This window comes from Lemur catta, chromosome 11 (genome assembly GCF_020740605.2).
Source record: "Lemur catta isolate mLemCat1 chromosome 11, mLemCat1.pri, whole genome shotgun sequence".
Classification (NCBI taxonomy): Eukaryota; Metazoa; Chordata; class Mammalia; order Primates; family Lemuridae; genus Lemur; species Lemur catta.
In genome coordinates, this window is record NC_059138.1 from 55,811,741 (window position 1) to 55,834,790 (window position 23,050).

Here is a 23,050-nt window from a genome sequence, read left to right on the forward strand (position 1 = left end):
TCCTCAGAGCACAACCATTTCAAGTTTCCTACTCTCTCTGAAATGTAGTTCAGTGGGTTTTGCCAATTTTGAGTTTATGGGCGCCATATTGCTTTACAGATAATAATACTTTTGTAGCTGGTTTGGGGAAGGACTTACCACCAATGTTTCTTAAATTGTTGGGAAATGTAGATGCTGTATCTAGTTTGAAAATGCAGAGATAATTTCAAATAGTTTTGTATATTTTACTCCTTGGGTCTGCAGACACATGTCTTCTCTTCCACTTGACACGATGCAGGCTGAAATTATGCTACACTTGCGCACGTTCAGCTTTGCTCTGTTGCCATGACTCTCCCTAAATAATAGGCCTCAGCACTGGCCAATACACCAACCCCCTTATTAATTCCCCCATCCTGTGATTATTCACAGGAAAATGAAAAACAAACAATCCAGCTCAAAGTTTCAGTTCCTCAAATATTACAATTCAGAGGTACTGAGGGGAAGATTATTCTGACTGCAAATACATCATTTGAAGAGGGTGGGTAAACCTGTTGATTTTTGGAAGCTTTGTGCCATTTTATATCTAAAAGCCAAGCATCTTTTTGAACTAAAATATGTTTAGACTTTAGAACATTATCAGATAAAATTGGGGGAATAGGAGCTCCTGGAATAAAAGTCCTAGCCTCAACCTGATTGAGTAGCCTCTAACTCTGACCATGTTTTTCTAATTTGCTATCTCAAAAACAACAAGAAGTCTAGGTCTGCATAGTAAATAACCTTTATTTTCTGAAGCTTTGAAATAAGAACGGTTTTTTTCTTTAGATTATCAAGTCAGCCTGATATGTTCTTTCTGTAAACATAGAAGCACAAAATCCTAATTTTGTTCAGTTTTAAGAGGTTTGCTGAATTTCCAGGGAAATACTATAAGGATTATGGGATAAGGAGAAGCACATTTTTTAAAAACCATGCCTTTTAAATTATTTTGATATTGTATAAAGCCTATCTTTGATTTTAGAAACCTAACAAGTAACACATATCATTTTAGTTAATACACATGATGTCTATCATAATTTTTAAATTTTTAATTATATTAACTGACTACAGTTCTTTGGAATTAACTAGAATTTTTAAATTACCTGTTTTATCACATGACAGTAGTCAATATTAGTTAAAGAGGGCATTTTTTTTCTTCTTTTGGTATCTTTGGGATCATTTGCTAAAAATTTTACCAATAAACATTTGATTTCATTTTTAATTTCTCCCTTAAATGTTCCAATATATGTAACTTAGAAGAAAATATTAATAGTGAGTTTACACTTTAGAGTTGATCCAGTGACACATACAAAAGACCCCAAAGACTCTGAGATTCTTAGGTATCAAATAAAAGCTATTCAATTTAACTACACATAACATATTTAAAGATATTGAAAGTCATGATTGTGTTACTGAGATATAAATGATAAGTAGTTCATATCAATGACCCTTAATACTCATGAAGGATACGTTTAGAAAAGCTTATGAAAATCATAGTGCTCAATTTCTGCCCTTAAATTGGTCCCTCTCAGGAGAGAAAAGGGAAGAAGTGAGCACAGCAGAAGTGATTATGAAGCCATTCTGAGGACCCCCAGTGCATTAGCCAGGGTTCTCTAGAGAAAAAGAACCAATAGGAGGTATACATCACATATTCGTAAGATTTTCTAGATGTATTCTTTGTGTGTGTATGTGTATTTAGAGAGAGAGAGAGAGAGAGAGAGATTTATTCTGAAGAATTGGCCCATGCAATTGTGGGAGTTGGCAAGTCCAAAATCTTTGGGGCAGATGACAGACTGTAGTTTCAGACTACAATTGGTGCTGTAGTCTGGAGTCCAAAATCTGCAGGGCAGGCCAGCAAGGCAGAGTTTCTGTGTTGCAGACAGATTTGTTCTACTTGGGGGAACTTCAGTCTTTGCTCTTAAGGCCTTCAACTGATTGGATGAGGCCCACCTGCATTATGGAGGGTAATCGACTCAAAGTCTACTGATTTAAATGTTAATACCTTCACATCAACATCTAGACTAGTATTTGATCAAAATACTGGGCACCATAGCCTAGGCAAGTTGACACATAAAACTAACCATCACCTCTGGGTGTCACCCCAGAGCAATCTAGGAAACCAGTATCTTTCACTATTCCTAAAGTCCTAGTAATTCCAAATCATTTTGTGCTAATAAGCAAATATACCTGGAGTGAATAACTTTAGAAGGGAAATAATTAGACAGCAAAGGCATAGGAACTTTCCTAAGGATGAAAAAACATGTTAATCTGAGGTCATGGGGAATGTCTCTGTGACATTGAATCTGTTAAAACAAAATGATTCTAACATATGTTGAGAATCTACTCTTTACACTCATGGTCATAAACTCTTAGTGCCCCCAGAGGAGGAACTGACTCAGAGAAGTTATGAAACAAGTGTGGGTGTTGTGAATGGCATGGCCAGCTTTGAAGTCAGCTGGCTTTTACTCTGAAGCCCATATCCTGCCTCACGCTGCATTAGTAGGGGGTGCAGCCAGGTAACACCATTTGGCGCTGGAGAGGAGGGGTCGAATAAAGAAGAAATGGGACAAACTGGCTTCACCACCTTAGTTGGCCATTGCAATCACCAGAGCAACTTTAAAGTACGGATGTAGGGGTTTCACCCAAAGAGATTCTTATTTAATTTGTCTAGTATGCAGCCTGGGCAATTTTTAAAAAAACTCCCAGGTGACTTGAATATGCAGTAAGAGTTATGAACCACTGGAATATCGAGGAGAGTGAAGAAAGGGGATGATAAGGGGACAAAGCTAACTAATGTCTTTATTTGGAAGTGCGGGACTTTTCTTCCCTTCTCCATGATCCCCCTTTTTTCCTTGGTCCAACCTGGAAAGGCATTTCTTGCCTTTATTACCAAGATGCTCATCTCCTATCTGGCCACACTTGAGAAATTTTCTAACCAGCTACCCCTGCCCCTCCCTCCAACGCCCCAGTCCACACACTCATTTTCTCTGGCTCAGTTATTGCTGGGATCGGGTTTTGTGGTGGGTCGTCAAGAGACTCAAAGTCGTTCATCTAGGAATGGGCTCGGGACCACACTGAATGTGATGTAGGGACCATGTGCCTCACAGAGTGCTGTTTCTTCCGGGGTAGTGATACACCCTAACACATTGATACCCATGAAGTTGGGATAAAGGCCAGGTAAATACCACTGGCTGCCAAAAGAAAACAAAAGTGCTGTAATCTTGAGTATGCCTGAGCTGTTGGGAGACTAAATCAGGGGTCCTTGGGCATCCAGGGAAATCACAGAAGAATTAGTGGATGGAGGTTAGGTAAAGGGAAAAAATAATAAAGGCAAGGTAGTTACCATGTGCTAAACTGCAATACCTATAGCAGTATCCACCTTTGTCTGGATTTTACATTTTCCCAACACTCTATCTTCATGATCTCATTGATGCATACAACAGGTAGGTAGAAAAAAAGATTATCATTCTCCTTTTCCAGTTGAGAGATTTCACACTTTAAAGGTTACCCAGCTAGTGAACAGTAGAGCCAATCCTGGAGCTGAGGCTCCTTCTGCCTGCCACCTGCCCCGTGCCATCTCCCAGGCTGCATTCTAGAGGAGTGGACAATATGGAACTTGACAGCAAAGGCTGTGCAGCCCATTCAAGGTGTATAGCCTGCTTCCTATAAGCTCTTGCTTAGACACAGTTCGAGATGTGGCTATCTTTACCATCTTCTAACCCTAAAGGAAAATTTAGCGAGTCTACGGAACTAAAATATATATGTGAAAACACCAAACCCTGATCTATAACTTTTCTTCTACATCCTTTCTGGTCTTTGCCAGATCATATTTATTACAACTGCTCCTTTCTAGGCACTAACTCACTGAAATCAAGTCGTTTGAATGTGCATCCACATTCTTCTGTGATGTTCCAATAATTTCAAAATTAGGCAATTAGTTTCCTTAGTAAGAAAGAGGACTGGGGGAGAAACTAGCAAAGGTGCCTTGTGACAATTGTACTTTCATAATTTGGGAATAATTGCATTAGCTATATTATTTTTTTTGCTGATCTCTGCTGATTATTCACATTTTTGCAAAGTTTATGATTGCAAACAAACCCAATGGCTCAGAAGAGCATTGTTTCGGGTACTAGAAATGATAAATACACAAGAAACAGACATCGGCTCAGTGTTGTTTTGCAAAGAGTGACAGGCTTCTAGCCTAATCATAAAAAGATTTTACTATAAAGGCTCATTTCTCTCTGTTATGACTAGCAAGGCCCAAATACCTTCTGCTTTCCTGGGCAGTTTCATGTCTTTACTAAACTGAATTTTTAGTGTGGGCTCTGGTCCTGCATTTTCTATTTTCATTTCAATAAAAGCTGTCCGTGCTTAGAAAATATCAGTGGACTCTGCATAGAAATCAGCCGCTCGGCCCCATCACACAATCTGGCAGGGCTCCTGCCATCTTCTGTAGTGGTTTCCACACACTGTCATTAGATTATGTGTCTGACCACCCTGCATTGCTTACCCTGGTGTGGTCTTTCTCTTTTAAATGGAATGAATAGAATCAGAAATATATATCTTAGAATTATCTGCATTGAGGTAAGTGGAAAAGCTATGTTTAGAGGCTCAGCCTGGTCAGAGGTTTTTATTTTTACTTCTACTTTTTTTTGATTTGGTTTCTTTGTTCTTAGCATTCTCTTTTCAAGGATGATCTGACAATGACCTGAGACTGACAGTGACCGGAAACTCTCACTATTTCAAGGGCAAAACAGAATGTGAAGTGGGGCAGTATCAGCTGACTTCATTTGTGCCTGTGTTGAAAACCCTCGGTTGTCTTTTTTCCGACATGTGGGTTTACTTCTCGTTGACATTCTGTAAGGTTCCAGATGCAATTGCAGCTCATGGCCTCTGCTGCCCAGCGTTTGATTCCGCGTGAGGTTCCTGCTAACCTCAGAGAGGGTTCCGCCTGTGAGGAGTGATGGTAACCCAGCAGGCAGCGTGGGTTGGTGGTTAGGAAAGGGGCAGAAAGTCAGGACTGGCAGCGCCATTCCTAGCTGACCACACCGCTGAGTGACCCTGGGTGTGTCATGGAGGCTTTGTTGTGTTTCCTGATCTCATGAAAAGAAGATTTCCTGCAGTCTCTGGTGAAACTTGTAAGGTTTATTTCAATAAACTTGCTTTCTTCTCCCATTAGTTTTTGTCCCTCTCCCAACCTAGATCATGGTGCATAATCCAAATCTACAAAACAGCTGAAGACACAGAGATATAAATTCATTTAAATTAGTTTTCTAAAGTATATTATGACCAGAGAAGTGTTAGAGTCCGACTCAAGGATTTTTATGTATTTATTTAAATCAAAAGAAGGGTAACTTTCTTATGGCTCAGCTGATAAAAAGAAAAAAGCATTTTCTAAACTATTCTCTTGGATGAGCCAAGAAGTGGTTATTATAGATCAGAAAAGAGAAAGGGATAAAAAAAAATTAGAAAGTTCCTTGATAACTAGTGCTCCATACTCAATATGAGTTCCTGGGATTCAAAATGAAAGCATGTAGTAGGTGCTTTGTCGTTGGCAAATAAACTCCATGGTCAAGAGCATGAAAACCAACGTAAGACCCAAACAGTTTTCAAATGTAATGTTCATACCACAGGACGGGAAAACACTGAGGAGCAAACCTCAGCCAGTGTTACATAGATGACAATACACATTTTGTAGAATAAAACCATGGAAAATTAAACATCACGTATGACATAAAGGTAAAATCAAACTCATGTAAAAAATACAACTTCCATGGATCAGACACGATGAACAGCAGCACAGCATTACTATTTTGTGCCCTTAGTTTAAATGTACATGCTGAAATGCAATGCAGACAGTGGGAACACTTCTTTTCTGCCAATTGAGTATGACTGGTCTCATGATCCGGGCTTGAGCTAGACACAGATTCTTATTAAATCAAACAGCAGGAACTTCATTTTCTGTTTTGGCCTAAGAAGCTGGAAGCAGAAAACCTGCCTTGCCAGCTTTCCTTCTTCATCTGCCCACTTCTGGAGTCTTCTCCAAAAAGTAACACAAGAAGAAACAGACTTGATCATTGGGATACATCTAGGGAAATTAGAATGATCAGCTGGATTACAGCAAGAAGATTGTATTCGAGATGATTCCTCATCTGAAAACAGCCATGGAGGAGACTCTATACCTCATAGAGTATGCGAGTGACTGAGCTATTTGATGCAGAGGATGCCATGAGAATGCACCTTTAAACAAAATTTTTTGTTGTTTTCTTTGTCTTGCCATGTCATATTGCAAGTGCTCAAGCTAAAGTTGTACACCATCCCAAACCCAAGACCTTTATTAGCATTTGCTGTGCCCCATTAATGTGCGCATTCATTGTCCACGCAGAACTCCAGCACTGCAGATTTTATTCAGTCCCCTAAATGCCCTTCCTTGCTGTCCCCATGCCCTGTGCTACAAGTGTCTGAACGGGATTTTCCCCAGTTGTGCTTCATTCCGGAATTGCCCCAGAAATGATTGATGCCATGCAGTGAGAGCCACACAGCACAATGAGCACGTTCTCTGGCCTGTCGCTCCCTTCTCCTCATTACCCCCGACCCTGCCAGCCATTCACTAGGTCAGAGAAGTCTTGGTCTTAGGACAGTGGGTGTCTGAGGGGTTTGGGCTGAATAATGGTGGGATTCTACTTACCTCTTAGGATTATTGTGAGGCTGAAAGAGATAATATAGGTGTATTCATCAGCTCAGGCTTTTATAACAAAATACCATAGACCGGCTAGTTTATAGACAACAGAAATTTATTTCTCACAGTTCTGGAGGCTGAGAAGTCCAAGATCAAGGTGTTGGCTGATTCAGTTTCTGGTGAGGACTCTCTTTCCAACTTGTAGATGACCACCTTGTTGCTGTGTCCTCACGTGGTGGAGGAAGAAAGAGTGAGCTACCCGATGTCTCTTCTTATAAGTACACTAATTCTGTCATAGTAGGGCCCTACTCTTACGACCTCATAACCTTCATTGCCTCCTTCTAAACCTATTTCCAAATACAGTCACACTGAAAGTTAGGGCTTCAACGTATAAATTTGGGATAGGCAGGGCACAATTCAGTCCACAGTAATCGATGAACCTGCTTTGAAAAGATAAAAACTATTCTCTTTACGTTTGGTTTTTTCGCTATTACTGCATGATAGTCACATGGGAAGAAGCTTAAACTTTGGTGTTCTTATTTTTCTTGCTTGAATATATTCCTGAAAAGCTTCACCTTAGATTCATTGATTTATTCATTCATTCATGCATTCATTCAACAGGTATTTCTGGGGTACCCACCATGGCCAGACTCTCCCAGCAATGCTTGGTTGGAGTTGAGAAGTGCCTGTCCCCTCTCTAAGAGCCCTGCAGGTTGCCCCAGTCCCCGCCATGCTGAATTTCCCATCACCTGCCCAGTTCCTCTCAACTCTGTTAGTTGCCTAGACCCTGTTCACATTGGTCAGATCTTTATATGTGTTCTTTATATACAAACGCCTACTGAAGCAGGAACCTGAGACAATTCCAAAGTTTTCTCATCCCAACCATTTAGCCATTTGTTTCCTGACCAAATGATAGTGAAAGTTTTTAAATTTTTTTATTTTTAATTATTGCAGGATAATGAGACATTTACTGAGTTCTAGAAAGCAGTTAAGGACCTCGTTCCAGGAGCAGAGTCAGTGGAAGCAAGAGTCGGCTGTGGCATCGCCCCATGGCTATATTGCTACCCACAAAGAGTGGGCTAAGGTTACTGCCACCTCCGAGAGCTGCTTTGGCTTGTTTATGTTCTAGGGACAGAACCACCTCTAGACTTCAAACCATCTATTTCTAAAAAGTTTACCATTTTTTTTTTTTTTTTTTTTTTTTTGAGACAGAGTGTCACTTTGTTGCCCGGGCTAGAGTGAGTGCCGTGGCGTCAGCCCTGCTCACAGCAACCTCAAACTCCTGGGCTTAAGCGATCCTACTGCCTCAGCCTCCCGAGTAGCTGGGACCACAGGCATGTGCCACCATGCCCGGCTAATTTTTACTATATATATTTTTAGTTGTCCAGATAGTGTATTTCTATTTTTAGTAGAGACGGGGTCTCGCTCAGGCTGGTCTCGAACTCCTGACCTCGAGCAATCCACCTGCCTCGGCCTCCCAGAGGGCTAGGATTACAGGCGTGAGCCACCACGCCCGGCCAAAGTTTACCTTTTTATTTCCCTCTGCAAACTGGACCAGAACTTGCTGATTTGTGTGTATCTTTAAGTTGCTTAATGTATGGGGATGTTTGAACATACCATGTTATTAATAAATACAGACTCATAGTCCCCAATAGTTACATTGTTATTTTAATTCATTTCTGTTACTCTCAGCAAAACTTAATTTTTGAAATTACTGGAAAACATACATAATTGAAGAGAATTTGTAGAAATATTGATAGAATGATCATCTACTTCCAGGGAAAGTTTTCTAACCTTTGTTATAACAAATAGTCTATACTTTGCTTTTTTCCTGTTTATATCTGATTGCTCATTTTTAAATGCCATGTTCATTATTTGCCATGGAAACAAGATGTTGCTTTTCTTAGGTGAGAGATTTAGCTGAGTTGATTTTAAACTGTATTCTCAAAAATAAGTTTGAGGAGTTTATGTCTTATATGCTACAAATCATTGTTGACATAATCATTTTATAACTTTACTTTTTTTTTCTCTAAAGCCAGTGTGTTTTCTTCTTTTGACTTTTTAAAAAAGTATTTCCAGCACCTATATATAATAAGGTATGTTATTTAATACTACTTCTTTGCTTCTTCAATAACTTTGTCTGGTATTATGTTGAGTGGTTGAAATTAAATTTAAGCATTTCTTATATACAACAAAAGCCTGTACTTCTTTAAAATAAGTTTGTTATAAATATGTTCTCCTGAAAAGCCAAGAGACCAGGAGCAAAAACTGTACACAAGTGCCCATACTCATATAAATGCATGCACACACACACCCCCAAGACTCAAATCTTAGTCAAAAGCTATATTTCACAAAAGAGAATTATAGTAATGTTGATGGTTTGCCAAAACCTCAAGCAGTGACAAAATCCACAGAGTGTCCTGAAAGGGATGCCTTTGCAAAACCATGCCTCTCCAGATGGTTTAGATTAGAGATGTCTAAAAACACATGGCAGCATTAGTTTGGTTTAGAATTCATAGTTAATTCAGTAGATAAAATAATGCAAATTTGAAACCGTATCCTGTGTATCAGAAAAATCATCAAATCTTATGATTGCTCTTAGGGGAGGTTGGTATGTGATGTGTTGATTTTTAAATGATCTAATTGAAATAATAAAATTAACCAAGAAGGAGTAAAAGAAAAAGGATTAAAGTATAAGTAAAAACTTTCTTCTCTGCAGAATATTTATTCCTTTAAGCTGTCATATCCAATCAATTTGTATGGGATTCGACAGCCAATTGTCATTTCCTGAGATATGCTATGTAAAGAGGTTGTATTACAGAGACAGCATGAAAAAATGGAAAAAATAATTCTAGCGCATGCTGCCAAGAGAAGCTAAAATATCCTTAAAGACCAGGATTCCCTCACCTTGCTAATAGTAGGAGATAAGCAGCTTATGCACAAGTTTTTCCTTTTAGCTTATTCAGCTCTTTCTCCTGTATACTTTCTAAAAGAGAGGGCTCTCAGTCTACATTTTAGTAAATTATTTTGCCTTCTCTGTGATTTCTAATCTCGGTGGGGGCTCTGCATGAACAGTGATAGCGCACATTGTGTCCTCCGGTACAAGCTGTATAGCAGCTACCCCAGAACCCCAGATGGCTTCATCACTAAAAGCTCAGCTCACACTGTCCCTTTCCTTATGTCTAAAATCGACAGTATCCCGCCCTCTGATCCCACAGCTGGACAGCCAGCAAACAACTCCCGGAGAAGGACTTCTGTATGGGAACAGCATTAATTTAATGATGTATATTATCGTGTGTACTACCAGCAGCACAAATAAAAGCATTTGGCTGATATGTTAAAATTGCCACTCAAAGAATGTTCACTCAAGGACTCAAAGCCTTTCAGAAAATCAACACTGGGAAAATAGGGGACAAAGATTCTATACAAAAATAGAATCAGAAGTTTTCAAACAGCCGTTGCTGGGCTTTGAAGGGCTTGACTCTCAAAGTGGCACCACATCTAGTTCCCCCTGAAAGTAACACATTTTGAGCATTTTCCAAGCATAAAAACTAGAACTGTGGCATTTAATGGCTAAAGGAGCTCCGCAGTCAAAGCAAATGTGTTTCTTTGGCAGCAAGGACACAGTCGTACACAAAGAAAAATATGGGGGAGAGTTGGGAGACCCCTTTGCACAGAATTTGTATGGGTTCATGAGGATTTCTATTATAGATTTAATTTTGTTTGAGCAACAGAGACATCTTCTTAGCCAATCTTAACTATAGATCAACTGTTCTGCACACGTGTCCACATAATATGTGTAACTGGAGATATATTTTACTTTTTTATCTTCTAATCATTTTTTAAAATAAATGAGAATGGCTGATAACTTGGCAGGAAAAGATACAATCACTTGAGAAGATTCAGGCATTTCATCAAAGGCATAATGAGACCGTGTCAACCTGTTACCACTGAAATGGCTGAAAAGACTTCACTTTTGGAGAAAATGCTCAGAAGAGGCACAACCCCACCTGTGCCTCCTTCCCCCTCCACAGCTGTACTTCTAATCGTGACCTCTACCTGTTTTGTGGCATCTCCTCTACTACATTTGGTCAAATTTGTGAGGACTTGGCTAATTTTCAGGACAGGACTTCACTGGATTGTCCCTTCTGTGTATTGAAAGCTGCTGAGACAGGCTTAACACAAATTTCCTGCCTTTAGAACATTACAATGTGTTCACCCCTTTGTAAGGGGAACATTTGAGCTAAGTTCTGTGAAACATCACAAATGTAGACAGCATGGAGAGAGAAGGCCAGTTCTCAAACCAGATATGGTTCACTAAAGGACATCATGATTAATAAAATGATTTTTTTTGAAAGATAAACAATCACACTTTTCAAACTATCCTTTGTATAAACAGGAATTTTCATTATGTCAGGTCCTCTGATATGATATCTGCTGATTTGGAACGTTGTTTCTGAAATGAAGTATAACACCAAGACCATGTGATAACTTACAACTTGAAATTAAACATTAGGGGCCTGCCTGCTTTAATAAGAAGTTAAGAATGTTTTGTTGCTTGTATATCATATCTCATAACTGGTGCCACCCTGAACTGATCATTACACATCGTATACATGTATCAAAATATCACATGTACCCCCAAAATATGTTCAACTATGATATTTCTATAAAAAATACAAAAAGAAAAACATAAAATGCTTGCAGGACTTAGAAACTATTCCTCATACTGTTCATTTGCTTTGCAAGTACTTTTCTGCATAGACAGCGTTAAGGGAAGACAGTCAGCATTTATTATTCTGTAATAACTTCACAACTATTAATAGGTAGTACTTATGTTCCGGGAATAATGTCAAAGTAAGTGGGCAAGGGGCTCCGTGAGCTTCTCAGACCTATATTATTTCAAAACTATATTTAAAATGTTTCTCTCAAAAACCCTTATAGATTTTTTTAATGTTGTCCATGTCATGGATACTTATAATGAGGGATCCAAGAATTTGAATCTTGCCTATCAATGGAATGAATTCAAGCCATAAATACATTGCATTACTGTTTTCCCCCTTAAAACTCTTCCAAAGCAAGGGAGGATATAAATGGGCAAGTAACATAGTATAGTTCCTGTATTCTATTCTACATAGTTCCTAATGAAAATCTTTGTTTACTATACGTGTGACTAGTTCAAATCAATAATGTTTGGGTACAAAATTCTGAGACAGCAAAAAGCTGGAAAATGGGACACGTCAGGAAGAATGAAAGTGCAGAATTAGGGCAAGGCTTTTCGTTGTCCCCTACAGAACACGCTTTGCCATACCCTTAGGTTGATGGCAGATCAACCCAAAGAAAAACACTCTGAGCCTCTGTACAACATTTTTTAAAGAAGACCAATGGATTTTTACTGCCTAGTTCACATGTATCAATGTAAGAAAGACGAAGCCTCGAAAAACAGGCAGTATCAGTTGAAACAAAGTACAGTGTAAATGCCAAGACCTATATTAGAATTTACATATGCCCGAAGCCTGATTACTTGCAGGCGGAATTCTCTTGGCCCTGGCTCTGAGCCTCAGAGGCCACAGTGCATTTCTCTGGGTTAGCTAGGTCGGTACCACCTGTGTTCTAACGGTGAAGTCAGAGCTGCTCAGATCATGTACACTCAGGCTGCTGTATTTATTATTCCACTAGGGAATGCTCTGCCCTTGAAGGCTGATCCGACCAGGGTGGGATCGCAGGCAGCAGGTATGCCATGAACAACAAACCCATATTCTTAACATATGTTTAATTTGAGTAACTCTCCTCCTTTAAAATACCTCTTGATTCTAAATCCACATCCTGATTTGCCCACTCTTGTTACCATTTGCTGCTGCCTGTTCTGAATTAATCCTTTGAGGTGGTCATTCCCCGGAAAGAGAAAAGGAAAATGAGAAGAGAGATGCAAAGTTGGGCATGTGAATGAAAGAGAATGGCAGAGGGAAGGGGATCATTAGCTAGAGTCTGCTTTCATGCGCTAGATTTTCTTTGAGCTGTGTAAGAAGGGAGAGGTGGAAGAAGAGAAATGCAAGGAAAAGGCACGTGAAAGGTTATCCTTTAATATCCTTACTAAAGAAAATCATTTTTTTGCAATAGAGCTCAATTTACAGATTATTTTGATTCTCTGTCGTACTTCATCTCAAAGAATTGATATAATCTATAAAGTGGTTACAATTATTAAAATAGTTTCCATAGTAGAAAATTAAATGATTTTACTAACTGTCAAAGTCAGTGTTTAAACTGCGATAATTTGAATTATATTTCATATAGCGATCATGTCACTGGGATGTCTAAACATTCTTTGGAAAAGTAATAATCCCTGATTCTGATTTCTTATCAACAGAAAACTGACTAAAGGTTAGGAATATTGGCCAACAATTGCTAATTGCTATTATTTGTAAAACCTAAAGCGAAGGCTGGCTTTCTTGAGGAATTTTGAATTTAAATATATTCTCCACTTTGGAACAATTAACTCTTTAAGAGACTTTCTGCATTTTTCTTAGGTGTATTTCCTGCTCAGAGGACCATGAGCCTGCTTCAAATACTTGATTTAAAATATCTTTGAAAGTGAAAGAGCAATATTTTATGCTATTAAATGTTATAAAATAGCAAAATATTATATTGCTTCATATCACCAAATTCATTTTCCCAGTATCTATCTATCTATCAGGCAATCAAATGCAGGTTTTCCTAGGCCACAACAGATTTGCTTTTAAATGATGTCATATTAACAGTATAAAACATATTTCTCTAGTGCTCACCCCATCTGCAACTTAGGCCCTCTGGGGTCTTCAAATTCTCCCACTTTTTTTTCTGGGAGGTTGCAAATGTGTTCATGAAGAAGGTTCTAATGACTGCCCGTGAAGTGAAAGGCGACTTGCGGGGGATAGCCTTGCCCTCTGCCCTGTCCCCACCAGCATCTGAGAGCTGGCCCTCGCTAGCTCCAGAGCAAGCTTCACTCCTATATGCTGGTTTCCATTGCCACAGTGCCATTGTCACTAATGATGCTCTGGAGGCGTGAGCAGCCCAGTGACTTCTAGAACTGGAGCAAGTAGGGTCGGGGCATATTCCACGAAGAAGGGGACAGATTCTCTCCCCCAACTTGTGTATCGTCTCAAAGAAGCCTAAACAACGCAAGCTAATACTCCACTTCTTCATGATAAATACGGTCTTTTATTATTTTCCCAGTAGCACCCTTATGCGAACAGAGTTCTGCAGACCTGTCCCACTGGCCTGCTACTGATGCCTTCCAAATGGCGAACACTGCTTAGGCTCAAACCTGACTCCCTGTTTAATTTTATTTCAAGTTTGAGATGTGATGATCTTTACTTCAACTCCAGGGCAGACTACATTTTGTCCAAAACAATGCAACAGATATTTATTGCACCTAGCACTATGCTACACACTGAGCCACAGTGATAAGTACAGCCTGTCCCCTGCCTTTGAGGAATCTGGCCCTCCCCCACTAGGTCAAAAGCAAGAATGAGTAATCTGAGGCAAAATGCACTGTATGAAACAGAAACAACTAGTGCATGGTTTCCCCAGAACACCCCCAACTACCACAGTACCACCTGACTTAAGGTTGACAGGGGCGTGGAGATGGGGCTGGCTAGGTTAGTTCGTGGAAAAAGCCTTTGGAAGTCTGAGCTAGCTCACATTAGCAGGGAGGCGACCTCACATGAAGAATACCTACCTCCTACCTCCACATCTTGCAAATGGTTTGGGGATGGTTGGTGAACCACAGGTATTCCTAAGGCTGGTTCCTATTAGGCAGGGAAAACTGGAAGCCTCATTTTTCTTCATCCTTGCTGTGGAATGAAACCAATAACGTCAGTTACTATTTAGACAAGTGAGTGAGTGCCGTTCGTTTGGGAGATACCGTTCCTGGGGAGGGCCTGACCAATAGAAGCCACTGAAGGGCTTCCTGGGGCAGAGCGAGCGCCCAGCTAGAGGGTGGTTCAAGTAACGCAAAAATCAGTGGCAACTCTGTGCATGTCATTAAGTTAAATCTACCTAATCAAAATCGTAAGGAAAGGCTTACCTTTGCATATATATTTTTGTTATTGTACAAATAAAACATGTAGCTCAAAATCTGGCACAATGTCTGTTGACACAAGGCTGAATATCTGTAGAAGAAAAATACCTAAAAGAAGTTTGCATTGCCAGATGCTTCGCATCATACAGTCAAAACATTTTGAATGTGTTTTAAAATACTCTTCCAGATGTGTGACAGGTAGCTATAGCCCTTGTCTGTATTTTAGAATGGGAGTGGAAAACTAAGTTAGTTATTCAAATTATACAGGGAAATGGAATTCTTATTGCCTTCTTGGTCTAATTGCCTTGGGAAAAAGTAGTTTAATTTTTTATTTCTTTTTTTTTTGGCCTTTCTACCAACTTCAACACTATTTGACCGACAAATATAGACACAGTAGAACTTTCCACAGTACCTTGCACTTGCCACAGGAAAGATATTAGTGCCACCAAGTTCTCTTTTTTGACTCTGGAAGTAGTCTAGTTATTCAGAATTAAACTTTATTTTATAATTATTTCTCCTACTTCTTGATATTAAACATTATTAATTTTGTGTATATATATATATATATTTTCCTAGTTTCTTTTCATTTTAAGGCTAATGTTTGTGAACATGGAATTAAATAAGAAAGAAAAAAGTAAAATACAGTTGAGTTTTTTGTCCTTGAATTAGATTTTCTCATAGAAACTCACGTTCTTCAGGGAGATCTCTGTGCTATGTTAAAGCCATTGGAAGACGTTTATATGAGCACACAGTAGGTGCTAAATATTCAATGACCTACTAGAACTGCAGGAAAATTTGCTCAGAATTTGCACTGTACCGGTTTTGCAGTTGTTTCCGCTAGGCCACACAGAGACATTCTATTTATACTTAAGATCATCAGTAAGCAAATCTGTGGACTTTGTCATTGATGCAGTATCATTGCTAATTTTAAAAGAAGGCCTAGAGTAGCAATTTCTGAAGTGGTGTCATATGCAAGTCTAGGTCAGGTGTAGGGAACCTGCAGCCTTACGGCCACATGTGGCCTTTTAGGTCTTTTAGTGCAGCCTTTTGACTAAATCCAAATTTTACAGAACAAATCCTTTTATTTTTATTAATACATTTTTGTTTGTCCTTCATATTTTTATTTTATTTTTAAAATGAATGTATTTAAAATAACAAAGAATAAAATAAATTTCAGTGAAATAATCCTCCCAGATTGGCCAGCACAATTATAGCAGTACTAAGCCATAAGGGCTAAATTGACGGCTGCTACGCTCATGATTTAGTTCTAACTTCCCCTACCTGGCTGGCACCACTACCCCATGAGGCTGGTTGGTGAGAGTTTATGAAGGTCAAGTACGCCAGTGTGTTATCAGCTTTTGAGCACTGTGTTTCTGTTCAAAGTGGAGTTTGTGAACAGTTGCCCAGGTTGACAGTATTTTTTTAATTCTGTCTAACGGCCCATCGTGTCAAAGAAGACCAAGAGAACACTGAAGGAAGAAAACGGATTTTTTAATGAGGATTGGGAATTGCAGTATCATCTTGTTTCTGCTAAAGATAGGATGATTTGCTTGCTTTGTGATACTGCAGTATCAACATTAATGAAATTCAATGCTCATCAGCATTATTACACTCATAAGGACTACAAATATTTTAAATTAGAGAGAGAGGCATGACAGGTTGTATTGCAGAAATTAAAAGTTGAAAAGCAAAAGCAAAGACAATTCTTTTAAGCAGCAATAAGACTTGGAAATAATGCCACTGAAGTAACCTATAAAGTAGCTTATATACTCAGGACGGGGGGCGGGGAAGGGAAGCCATTCAGTGAATGTGAAAGAATGCATTGTCGAACTTGTAGGGTGCTTAGACCCCAATAACACTTCAAAGTACAAACAACTGCCTCTTTCAAGGAGAAACATAACTAATCGGCGGCATGAATTAGCTTTCAACTTAACAGACAGCTTCATGCAACACTTAAAATATATATTATTCAATTGCCTTGGATGAATCAACTGATACTACTGACTCGGTGCAGGCAGTATACTTACTTGGGTCATAACAGAAGATTTTCTTTGCTGTGAAAAGTTACTTGCTTTGGGCACTCTTGCAAACAGAACACAGGGAGTAGATATCTTCAACAACTTTCAAGATACATATTGTGAAGTTGGACTGACTTTGGTAAATTTAGTGAGTGTATGTAGAGATGGTGTACCTTTCATGACAGGGAAACATGAAGTTTTATTGCACAAAATATTAACAGATCCACATGCTCTTGTTTCTTTTCATTGTTGTATATTGCAACAGCAAAATCTCTGTGCTAAAGCTACTATTTTAAGTGACACTTTGCAACAAGTTATAAGTATTGCTAACTATATTCATACAAAAGCATGGTCACTTTGGTAACATGCTAAAGTTGAACAATGAGGTATTCAGTGTGGATTTACCATATCATTCTTAAGTGTGTTGGCTATCTTTAGCCAAAATTTTATCTCTGAGAGAACAGATAGTTAAATTTTATGAAGAATAGAATCAGCGATATAAATTATTGAAAGAAGATCTCTATAGGAATGCAGCATTTCTGTGTGATATCATGTCAAATCAAAGTGACTTGAATACTTCTTTGCAAGGTAAAACTGAGTCTATATATGATATGTGACAAAAAAATTCAAGCATTTAAAAAAAAAAACTATCTTTTTTCAAAACACTTCATCTTCAAAAGGAAATTTCAGATGAACATTTTCCCCAGTTAGCAAAGGTCATTGATGAGCAGGATGATATAAGTGAATCATTTGAAGAATACACAGCTGTTATAGACCTATTAATTGGAGAATATGATGAAAGGTTCGCCGACTTTGAGAATCATGACGTCACACTCAAATTAGCATTTCAGCCTCACCTAGTTGATATCACCAAGCCAGCTAAAGAACTACAGATGGAATTGATTGAGCTCTCAGTAAACTTTAAAGTCATTGTTTGATGCTAAGAAAGATCCAAGTGAAATATGGAAAAAAGCCATAGAATACCCACACCTTTGGCACATGCCCAAAAGATGCTTTCTTGCTTTTCAGCCACTTATTGCTGTGAATCTACATTCTCCTACCTAACTCAAATCATGACGCCTTTAGGGTCACAAATAAATGATACCCATCTAGAGGATCAACTGAAACTGGGGACCTCCATGCTGCAACCAAATACTCAAATGCTTTCCAACAAAAGCAGACACAACAAAGTCATTAAAAGGTTAATTAACTTTAAAATTAACAAATAGTTTTTATCTTTTGAAATTGTTAAATACATGCCAGTTAGATTTTTACAGAATAACATACATTTTTAAGTATATCTAATTGAAGTTTCTTGAATGCAGCCTTATTTGATTACAGCTAAATTGATGTGACCTTCCAACATGAAAAGCTTCCCCACCCCTGGTGTAGTTATCAAGAGGTATCTTTCTGTCAACATACATAGGTACAGTGTTCAATTAATTTCTAATTATGCCTAATTATTCTTTGACACAATTATATGTATGATACATTGGTAGAACTGGCATTGGGCAAATACAATAGGTTGTCATCTCTTTTTGAATGCCAGTTAAGGTAAAAGACAAGACAGGTTTCCTGAAATTGTTTTGATAGAGAACTGGTACAAGTTTGCCCAAGTGACACAGACTAATAGGCATAAAATGTCAACTGCTTCAAAACAATTGAAAAACTTAATAATGAAAATATGTTCCTTTAGGTTGCCTGCTGAAATTATCTTGAAACTTTATCTGCATTGATGGGAGGAGAGTTGGGTGTAAGTGGGAGGTGGCTTATTGTTTTTCTTTTTAATGCCAGTAGGACAAATTTGAAAAAGTTTTGACAGAAGGTGTACGGATTTTGATTGATGTGATGGTTGGTAGCACCTCTAGTGAGACAGTAGATTGGCAAACATGACTGGGATTTGTAGGATTTATTTTGGAGGAAGTAGGTACATGACTCAGAAGTTGTTAATAATGGCAGTTTGGGGGTTTCGTTAGTAGGATTCCAATATGCTCTGTGGATCTCCACTCCTGACTGAAGACTACCCTCCTCTCTTTTTTATTGGTTGATCTGTTTGAAATGATAATGGGAGAAAGGCGGTTAGTATGGGATGGGATAGAAGGGAAGTAGAAAAAAGTTTAAATCTCTATTCTGGCTAGATCTTCATCACTGTGACAGTGAGCAATTCAGTTAACCTGGTTAGGAAAATCTGTCACAACAGATTATATTCTATCATGTGAAAGAAAAGAACCAGAGTGCATTTTTTAAGCCAAAACATACGGTCAGCTTGAATGAGCATGAAAGGTGTGTGTCCTGGGAGGTATCAGAAGTGTATGTAGTATATGTGTGACCATGACCTTGGCTAGGAATTAGCAGAGTATACAAGTGATCATGGGAATTAGTGGAGTATACATACAACTTGAAGTGTTTAATTTATAATTTTCTCAAAACATTTATGAGTTTATCAAATATCTATTGAACACTGTGAAAGAGAGAATAATGACCACCCAAGGATGCCCTCATCCTTATGCCAGGAACCTGTGAATGTTATTTCACAAGGCAAAAGAGACTTTGCAAATAGGATTAAATTAAGTATCTTGAGATGGAGAGATTATCTTGGATTACCTCGGTGGGCCTGATGTGATCACTGGGGTCCTTATAAGTGATAGAAGGAGGCAAGAGATTCAGGCTCAGAGAAGGAGACATGATGATGGAAGAAACAGAGTCAGAGTGGTGTGGTGTGAGTAACACTTGCTGGCTTTGAGGATGGAAGGTGGCTGTGAGCCAAGAAATGAGGGTGGCTTGTAGGAGCTCGAAAGAAGGCAAAGAAATTGATTCTCCCCTCGAACCTGTAAGAAGGAAAGCAGTACTCTCTGCCCTTGGAGTTTGGTCCTTCTAACCTCCAGAACTCTAACATAATAAATTTGCTTTGTTTAAGCCGCTAAGCACGTGGTAATTTGTTACAGCAGCAACAGGAAACTAATACTAACACCCACCAGGTCTCAGGAACTGTCCTAGACACAAAGAATAACACAGAGAGGAAAGTAGCCCATCTCTGTCCTTGTGGAGCTTACAAGTTCAACGTGCCCATTTTATTTTGCCCATGCAGAAATTAAGCCCAATAGAATTAACATGATTTTCATACAGAAAATCAGTCTTGATTGCCAGTTCAGGGGTCTTTCCACTACATCTGTATCCTGAGAATAGAAAGAAGAAAAAAAAAAAAATCACATCCTTCCCCTCCCCCAAAACCTGTGTGTGTTTCCCTTAGGGCTGCTGTCCTCTGACCAGAGCAGAAAACAAACAGCTTATTACCAATGTCATCATATTTATTTAGGAAGGGTCATCTGTAGAATAGATTTGTGCCTTTGCATTCTGAAGAGCCAGAACTACCTCCAGCCGTTACATGAAAGGAAGGTGGCCTTTTCTCTCAGGCAGTGGTTCTTAATCCAAATGAAGGAACTATGTCCTAAAGGAGTTAAGTCCCATGAATAAAGGGACTCAGCTGTAGAAAGGGAGCCCTTCTAGAATTTGAGTTTCTTGACTCTCCTTTCAGTCTCTTGTCCCTTCTCCCCACCCTAGGGTGCCCTGGTTACAGCTGCTTTTTCAGAATCTGAAATAGGAATCCAGAGCCTTTCACTAACCTACTTCCCAGCACACGTGTGGATTACAAAGGGAAATTAACGTGTAAAGAAACTCTCTGGAAACTAAGGGAGCCATGTTAGTTCTTTTGCTATATTATCTGGCTGGTCTCACTGTTGGTGTCATTTTCAAATGTGGGGCTTGATTTAATAGAGACAGCCAACAACTGTAGATCTAATCAAATGGGGCTTGAAGTATATAACTTTCCGTGTGGTGGAGCTACAAGAAATATTTTCAAGTTTTGGAGTGGACTGACAGGAATAAGGCAAAAAGTATTCAAAGGAAACTGGCAAATCATGCTGAGGGGTCTTGTTTTTTAGGTCTGTTATAGTCACTTCGTGAAGTATTGCAGACAATTCATTATAATTTATCACACTGATACTCTGAGATTGGATGAAGCCCAAACACAACTGAGTTAGATGCATATTAAATTACCTCTTACTTAAAAGGAGGGTGGTCTTACCAGGGCAGGATGGAGCTCATTAGCAGGCTGAGAAGCTTTTCTTAACTCTTCATTATCTGGTTTCATATTATTCCTGGCCACCCGAGATCAGTAGACACTTCTTTTTTTCAACTCTTGAAGAAGTGCACCCGGCACTTTTTTCTCACCAGCCACTAATTCCAAAGATAAAACATTCATCATCACAAGTCTATAAACAAAACACAGATTACTGTGAAAACTGCTCCTATTCTTTATGTAAAATCATTGTTTTCCTTTTAGAGAAAAGAAAAAATATTGTCTTTGTGTACTTTTATTTAGATTTATATGAAGCAAAATATTCCACTTTATTATAATTGACTGACATATGTACTGGGTGCACTGTAACACATGTATTTAGGAATTTATGATCACATTTTTGCTAGCTGACCAGAACTATCACCCATATAAATTTGATGAAGGACGTGGTTCAGGTCAGGATTCTATCAACAGATAGTCTTTAACATGCCTCTGGACTCTTTTTCCAGAACTGTGAACTTGGAACTCTGTGTAAATGCCCTTTAATTTGTGCATCCTAAGTCTTATGATTAAAAATAGGTTTTCCCTTGTGAACTGAGAAAAACCACTGAAGTGCTATAAATTTAATAATTTTGTCCCCCCCAAATTTTTGTTCACACACTTTTTTTGCCTTTTGGTTTCCTATTTTGTCCTTTTATAAACCAGCTCAGGTTGAACTCTGGGGAAGTTTATTTTCATTTGTCTGTTGGTCTTCCAAGTACACATAAATGTGGTGTGAAGAGGGGATTGATCTCAACTTAGAAATAAACCCACTAGGATAGATTTCTGTTCCTCTCCACATCGTAGCCACTCTCAGTCTTCGGGTCTCTTGTGGGAATCTTGTGAAACATCAAAGACTGTTCAGTGGACAAGACAATGGTGTACAAATTGGGGTCCAGTTGAGACTTTAGATTGGGTAACAATCACAAAAAATCAGTTTGTCCTTGTCTCTTGCATAGATTTTACAGCAAGCACTTAAACCCAGTTTTTTCTAGTCCTTCTCAGTACTTCAAAGTAGCTGTATGACAATAGAACCACCAAACTAGACACAGTCTTTAGAGGTCACCTGGTTCATTCCTTGCCTTAGTTATAAGTCCAAGTAATTCCAGACAGATAAAAAAGAGACAAATCTTTGCTAAGACCATTTCTGCCTTGGTGCCACATTGCTTTGTTGGGTGTAGGACTTCACTTCCCATTTGCCTCCCCAAGGTCTGTCTTTACCACATAGTTTCAATGTGAGGAAGGACCTATTCTTGCCAAATTCTTTTATTTTCTTGTTAAATTTAGAATGATCCAACTGATTCCAAGCACTGTCACAGCTGGCAAAACCACCACAGTTACTCAAAAAAACCACGTGAAGAGGCTGTGTATAGTGGAACACTTTAGGACTTTTTTTAATGGTCCCCCTATAATTTCTGACCTAAGTGGCTTAGTAATGATCTAATGTGGGCTATTCCATGACTCTTTGGGTGGATCCTCTGAATGTAGATTTATTTGACCAGCAGGGGATTGTTGAATGACATATAGAGACTGCCTTTTCTCCTCCTTTTTTGACCTCTTCAAGCACAAAACCTGAATCCTACAAATTCAGAAAGAAATTGCCCATAGCAGGACACAGATCTATCAGGCAATTGTTTTTAGACATTCTTGCCAATACAACAGTTCTGAATCCCATTAGCCTATTTATTATGATGCTTATAAAAAAAGAATACCTGATAACTGAACTCTTCTCTTGGATTCTGTAGCTGAAGGCCATTATTGCCTTTTTCACATGGCCGAGGGAGGGATCATAGACTAAGAGGCTGGTGCTCTTTTTACATACTTACTCTGTCAAGGGCAAGGGGGAGGTACCATATTTCTGAATGCTGTGTTTGCCCCCTTTGAGAGGACTTAGTACTTTTTCAATAAAAGTAAATTTAATTTGTGGCTACACTTCAAGTAAGATGGTTTGATGGTAAAAGTGGCGCAGCCCCAGCCCTGGATTTAGAGAAGTCGTGTGGCTGACGCCCTCGTGTCACTTTCATGTGGTTGGGTGAGCCATTCTCAGAAACCCCAAGTGTTTTTGAAGATACTAAACTGGAGACATTCACAATTCTTCCCTCCCTTTTTGCTATTAATCCTTCATGTTTTAACAAGCACTGAAGTTAATGCTGCCTACACTCTTT

The 23,050-nt window shown here is 38.8% G+C and overlaps 1 protein-coding gene across 2 annotated transcripts in view; it reads left to right on the forward strand.

The window, feature by feature from the left end:
- Positions 1-23,050, forward strand: part of DYNC1I1 (dynein cytoplasmic 1 intermediate chain 1) — a 299,869-nt gene that overhangs the window by 197,135 nt on the left and 79,684 nt on the right. The window lies entirely within an intron of this gene.